Source organism: Salvelinus sp. IW2-2015, unplaced genomic scaffold (genome assembly GCF_002910315.2).
Source record: "Salvelinus sp. IW2-2015 unplaced genomic scaffold, ASM291031v2 Un_scaffold6772, whole genome shotgun sequence".
Lineage (NCBI taxonomy): Eukaryota > Metazoa > Chordata > Actinopteri > Salmoniformes > Salmonidae > Salvelinus > Salvelinus sp. IW2-2015.
In genome coordinates, this window is record NW_019948034.1 from 3,879 (window position 1) to 10,843 (window position 6,965).

The 6,965-nt window shown below is 41.9% G+C and overlaps 1 pseudogene; it reads left to right on the top strand.

Moving 5' to 3' along the window:
- Window positions 1-4,236: 4,236 nt before the first annotated feature.
- LOC112079047 (hydroperoxide isomerase ALOXE3-like) overlaps window positions 4,237-6,965 on the top strand; it is a 12,210-nt pseudogene continuing 9,481 nt past the window's right edge.

The window sequence follows — 6,965 nt, forward strand, 5'->3', positions numbered from 1 at the left end:
TTGAAGGTTGTGCAATGTAACAGGAATATTTAGATTTATGGATGCCACCCGTTAGATAAAATACGGAACGATTCCGTATTTCACTGAAATAATAAATTTTTTGTTTTCGAGATGATAGTTTCCGGATTCGACCATATTAACCTATATTAACCTAAGGCTCGTATTTCTGTGTGTTTTTATGTTATATTAAGTCTATGATTTGATAGAGCAGTCTGACTGAGCGATGGTAGGCACCAGCATGCTCGTAAGCATTCATTCAAACAGCACTTTCGTGTGTTTTGCCAGCAGCTCTTCGTGTGCTTCAAGCATTGCGCTGTTTATGACTTCAAGCCTATCAACTCCCGTGATTAGGCTGGTGTAACCGATGTGAAATGGCTAGCTAGTTAGCGGGGTGCGCGCTAATAGCGTTTCAAATGTCACTCGCTCTGAGACTTGGAGTAGTTTTTCCCCTTGCTCTGCATGGGTAACGCTGCTTCGAGGGTGGCTGTTGTCGATGTGTTCCTGGTTCGAGCCCAGGTAGGGGCGAGGAGAGGGACGGAAGCTATACTGTTACACTGGCAATACTAAAGTGCCTATAAGAACATCCATAGTCAAAGGTATATTGAAATACAAATCGTATAGAGAGAAATAGTCCTATAATTCCTATAATAACTACAACCTAAATCTTTCTTACCTGGGAATATTGAAGACTCGTGTTAAAAGGAACCACCAGCTTTTCATATGTTCTCATGTTCTGAGCAAGGAACTTAAATGTTAGCTTTCTTACATGGCACATATTGCACTTTTACTTTCTTCTCCAACACTTTGTTTTTGCATTAATTTAAACCAAGATTTGAACGAACATGTTTCATTATTTATTTGAGGCTAAATTGATTTTATTGATGTATTATATTAAGTTAAAATAAGTGTTCATTCAGTATTGTTGTAATTGTCATTATTACAAATTCATATTTTTTTAAATCGGTATCGACATTTTTTGGTCCTCCAATAATCGGTATCGGCGTTGAAAAATCATAATTGGTCGACCTCTAGTATGTTTACCTCATACATGTTCAACAAAATCACATACCTGGTTTAACTTAACTCAAATCTTCGTAGTGTTTGCAGTAGTTAATTACTTTTGGCAAAACATTTAAGTAAAAGAATATAATAAATGTATCGTGTGAATTAAAGACTGCTCAGCATGGAGTTATTGGCCTAGCAGATGTCTAGTGTCTAGTTCTAAAGACTCAAGTTCTGTATCTTGAAGGCTCAGAAAGAACAGGCCCATTGGGCACAGACGTCAGTTCAACATCTAGTTTTGTTTTACACTAACCTGGAATTCAACAAAAAATGTCACCATGTCATTAGATTTATGTTAAAGGTTGATTGAATTTTTATTTTTTTTATCCTTATGCAAATGAATTACTTAAAAATCATACAATGTGATGTTCTGGATTTTTGTTTTAGATTCCGTTTCTATAATTGCTCTTTGTCACTTCCCACGAGCCGGGTTGTGACAACTCAAACTCATTCTTATGTTTAATAAGTGTATGGTATAGTGTGTGTGTGGCAGGCTTACAATGATGGCAAAAAACAACATTTGAAGTGCGCTGACTGACCCTGGTGCTAGAGTGGGTACGCGGCTGGAGGTTGAATGTTTGAAGGGGACTATAAAAAGTTTGGGAACCACTTCTTTAGACCATGTGTACGCACAGTTTCTAGTCGGGAGATGATGACACGCTTATTCATAACAAACAAAACAGGTAAATAGAATTATAAGATGCAATCATTTGCCGTTAATGAGAAGAGTGAGGATGTTTTTTTTTGCATCTTTGTATTCTAAAATAGTTAGAAATAGGCAACTATTTCCTATTTAATTTCCATGAGTTCCTCACCTTTTCTGACTGTGATGGCTACTCAAGTATAGGCAGTTAGCTCATGCTAGCTAGAWAGCCAGTTAACTCATGCTAGCTGGCGCCTGACGTTGCAATTTTCCTTGTGGTAAAACATTACTGGATATTGTTGTACTTTTAGGTATTACTGGAGTCATCATCTTATCCACACATGATGGAGATAGGCACAGCTAGGCAGGCTTGCTAGCATTGGCATAGACCTCTTCTTCTGTATGGAAGATACTTATTTTGTATACACTAACTCTGCCATGGCTCGTGGCCAAAGCCTATGGGGAAATGAATGTTTTATAGGGTTTTGGATAAATTCAGAAAGAAAAGTCCTGTGGTAAACACAGGCTTAGGAGATCTTATACGTTTTGTTCTATGTGATCACTTCAGCTATCATCACTGTGTGAATTATGAAGCATTTAGTTAATAAAAAACAAGCACATATAGCACTTAAGGCTTCATAATTCATAAGGGTCATGTTAACCAGGTCAACTCTGAGCAGTTGTTGGGCCCTGTACAGAGCCCGTTGAGTTTGTGGAGTACCCCCCCCCCCACACAAAAAATTATAATAATTAGAAAATAGATAGTGACATATCATTTGAAAGCTATAAGCGATGTCTTTTCAGAAATCAAACTCAAATCTTGCTGCTGGAAATGTCATAAGACCCCCCCCATTAAGGCCATAAATCATGCACTATGGACATTCTCATAGAGTATGCAATGTAGGCTCAGTCACAAAGGTACGGGCATTTAGTATGAATGGAAAGGGTACACCCTGATGGTCATTGTAAAGCAATGCATTTTCTAATCCATCCAACATTACCTTATTTGCATCCCTCCACATCCACCGTTTAGCTAGCTCATCGTTTACAATAGGATAAGTGAATGGGAAAAACAAGTTTGAAGTTTTTCACTGTCTTTCAAAAATATAAATATATATCAGTAACTTCAAAGCCCTGATTGCTAAGGGTCATTTTAAGTTTGTCAAGCTTGAAAATCTGTTCAGACAATTTTGGCATAGTGACTCACTACCCAACCAGATGCAACTAGTTTTCAAACTTTCCAGGAGACGTCATGTGATTTTACCGCTATTAAGTGGGCAAACTGGGAATAAGGATTTATTTACATCAATGGATAGATGAGAATTCAGCTTCTCTCATATCTACAGTACCAGTCCAAAGTTTGGGCACAGTACTCATTCAAGGGTTCCTCTTAATTTTAATATTTTTCTACGTTGCTAGAATAATAGTGTAGACCATAAAAACTATGAAAACACATACGGAATCATGCAAGAAACCAAAAAAGTGGTGCTAAACAATTCAAAATATATTTTAGATTGGAGATTCTTCCCAAATAGCCACCTTTTGGCCTTTATGAGAGCTTTGCACACTCTTGGCATTCTCTCAACCAGCTTCACCTGGATGCTTTTCCAACAGTCTTGAAGGAGTTCCACATATGCTGAGCACTTGCTGGCTGCTTTTCATTCACTCTGCGGTCCAACTCATCCCAAACTTTCTCAACTCTGTTGAGGTAGGTGATTGTGGAGGCCAGGTCATCTGATGCAGCAACTCCATACTCTCACTCTTGTCAAAGCCCTTACACAGCCTGGAGGTGTGTTGGGTCATTGTACTGTTGAAAACAAAATGATAGTCCACGAAGCCAAACAACAACAGATGGGTTGGTGTATCGCTGCAGAATGCTGTTGTAGCCATGCTGGTTAAGTGTGCCTTGAATTCTAAATAAATCACAGACAGTGTCACCAGCAAAGCACCACCACACCACCTCCTCCATGCTTCACGGTGTGAACTACACATGAGGAGATCATCCATTCACCTACTTTGCATCACAAAGAATCAGCGGTTGAAACCAAAAATCTCAAATTTGGACTCATCGGACCAAAGGACAGATTTCCAATGGTCTAATATCCATTGCTTGTGTTTCTTGGCCCAAGCAAGTCTTCTTATTGGTGTCCTTTAGTAGATGCTGCAACCATGAAGGCCTGATTCACACAGTCTCCTCTGAACAGTTGATTTTGAGATGTGTCTGTTACTTGAACTCTGTGAAGCATTTTTTTGGGCTGCAGTTTCTGAGACTGGTAACTCTAATGAACGTATCCTCTGCAGCAGAGGTAACTCTGGTTCTTCATTCCTGTGGCGGTCCTCATGAGAACCAGTTTCATCATAGTGCTTAATGGTTTTTGCAACTGCACCTGAAGAAACGTTCAAAGTTCTTGAAATGTTCCAGATTGACTAACCTTAATGTCTTACTTGCAGACTTGTTTACGTGCTGCTGTGCGTTTAGTTGCTAACCTTACTTTGCTACCTGACAACTTTACGGTTTTTACTTTTTAATTATGTCTGTGCTACCAGTAAGTACAGATAGTAATATAAATCCCCTCGCACAGTCCCCGCAGCCGGACAACTTTCTCATGGCTTCTGGAGGGAAATGCTGTAGGAATGCTCAACCGGTGTCGCTCATTCAGCCGACAGAAACTTTCAACCGGTTCTCCCCATTAAGTAGCGAGTCGGAGTCAGAGGCGGAGCCTTCTCTGGTCTCTACTCCTCCCGTTACGGGGCCTGAGACGCCGTAGCCTCCCACTATTAGCTCTGACAAATTGAAAACCCTAGTCATTGGCGACTCCATTACCCGCAGTATTAGACTTAAAATGAATCATCCAGCGATCATACACTATTTACCAGGGGGCAGGGCTACCGACGTTAAGGCTAATCTGAAGATGGTGCTGGCTAAAGCTAAAACTGGCGAGTGTAGAGAGTATAGGGATATTGTTATCCACGTCGGCACCAACGATGTTAGGATGAAACAGTCAGAGGTCACCAAGCGCAACATAGCTTCAGCGTGTAAATCAGCTAGAAAAATGTGTCGGCATCGAGTAATTGTCTCTGGCCCCCTCCCAGTTAGGGGGAGTGATGAGCTCTACAGCAGTCTCACAACTCAATCGCCGGTTGAAAACTGTTTTCTGCCCCTCCCAAAAGATAGAATTTTGGGTACCAGTATCTTAACGGCTGCAACCCCATGTTGATCCGTCGCTGCTCGATGTTGCCGGCAAATTTCCCCGTCACAGAAGACATGGTGAAGCCCTCTCTTCGTGGATCGTCCAGCCTCCTAAGGGAATTGCAGGTACTGTACAGTATGTCAAAATGGGACTCTTTGGTAAAATAAATGAATTGTTAAAAGTTGCCTAAATTATTGCAGTACCACTTATATTATGGGTGGCGCTGGACTAGGGGCAGTCCTCTTGGACCTAGGTGAATATCTTAGATATTCCCAATTATCAATGGAAAGCTTTGCACACTCTTGGCATTCTCTCAACCAGCTTCATGAGGTAGTCAGCTGAATGCATTTCAATTTTATATTTTCAATTAACAGGTGTGCCTTGTTAAAAGATCATTTGTGGAATTTCTTACCTTCTTCATGCGTTTGAGCCAATCAGTTGAAGATGGCCCTATTTGGTAAAAGACCAAGTTCATATTATGGCAAGAACAGCTCAAATAAGAAAAGAGAAACGACAGTCCATTATTACTATAATCAAATCAAATCAATGTATTTATATAGCCCTTACATAAGCTGATATCTCAAAGTGCTGTACAGAAACACAGCCTAAAACCCAAACAGCAAGCAATGCAGTATAGAAGCACGTGGCAAGGAAACCCCAGAAAGGCCAAAACCTAGGAAGAGGAACCAGGCTATGAGGGTGGCCAGTCCTCTTCTGGCTGTGCCGGGTGGAGATTATAACAGAACATGGCCAAGATGTTCAAATGTTCATAAATGACCAACATGGTCAAATAATAGTAATCACAGTGGTTGTCGAGGGTGCAACAGGTCAGCACGGCCAGGTGGACTGGGGACAGCAAGGAGTCATGCCAGGTAGTCCTGAGGCATGGTCCTAGGGCTCAGGTCCTCTTAGAGAGTGAAAAAGAAAGAGAGAGAGAATTAGAGAGAGCATACTTAAATTCACACAGGACACCGGATAAGACAGGAGAAATACTCCAGATATAACAGACTAACCCTAGCCTCCCGACACATAAACACTACTGCAGCATAAATACTGGAGGCTGAGACAGGAGGGGTCAGGAGACACTGTGGCCCCATCCGATGATACCCCCAGACAGGGCAAACAGGCAGGATACAACCCCACCCACTTGGCCAAAGCACAGCCCCACACCACTAGAGGGATATCTTCAACCACAACTTACCATCCTGAGACAAGGCCGAGTATAGCCCACAAAGATCTCCGCACGGCACAACCAAGGGGGGCGCGCCAACCCAGACAGGAAGACCACGTCAGTGACTCAACCCACTCAAGTGACGCACACCTCCTAGGGACGGCATGGAAGAGCACAAGTAGGCCAGTGACTCAGCCCCTGTAATAGGGTTAGAGGCAGAGAATCCCAGTGGAGAGAGGGGAACCGGCCAGGCAGAGACAGCAAGGGTGGTTCGTTGCTCCAGTGCCTTTCCGTTCACTTTCACACTCCTGGGCCAGACTACACTCAATCATAGAACCTACTGAAGAGATGAGTCTTCAATAAAGACTTAAAGGTTGAGACCGAGTCTGCGTCTCTCACATGGGTAGGCAGACCATTCCATAAAAATTGAGCTTATAGGAGAAAGCCCTGCCACCAGCTGTTTGCTTAGAAATTCTAGGAACAATTAGGAGTCCACCGTAGCAAACAGTTAGGTATGTACGGCAGGACCAAATCGGAAAGATAGGTAGGAGCAAGCCATGTAATGCTTTGTAGGTTAGCAGTAAAACCTTGAAATCAGCCCTTGCCTAGCACGGGAGGCTAGCACTGGAGTAAATATGATCAAATTTTGGGTTCTAGTCAGGATTCTAGCAGCCGTATTTAGCACTAACTGAAGTTGATTTAGCGCTTTATCCGGGTAGCCTGGAAAGTAGAGCATTGCAGTAGTCTAACCTAGAAGTGACAAAAGCATGGATACATTTTTCTGCATTATTTTTGGACAGAAAGTTTCAGATTCTTGCATGTTACGTAGATGGAAAAAAGCTGTCTTGAAAAGTCTTGATATGTTCGTCAAAAGAGAGATCAGGGTCCAGAGTAACAT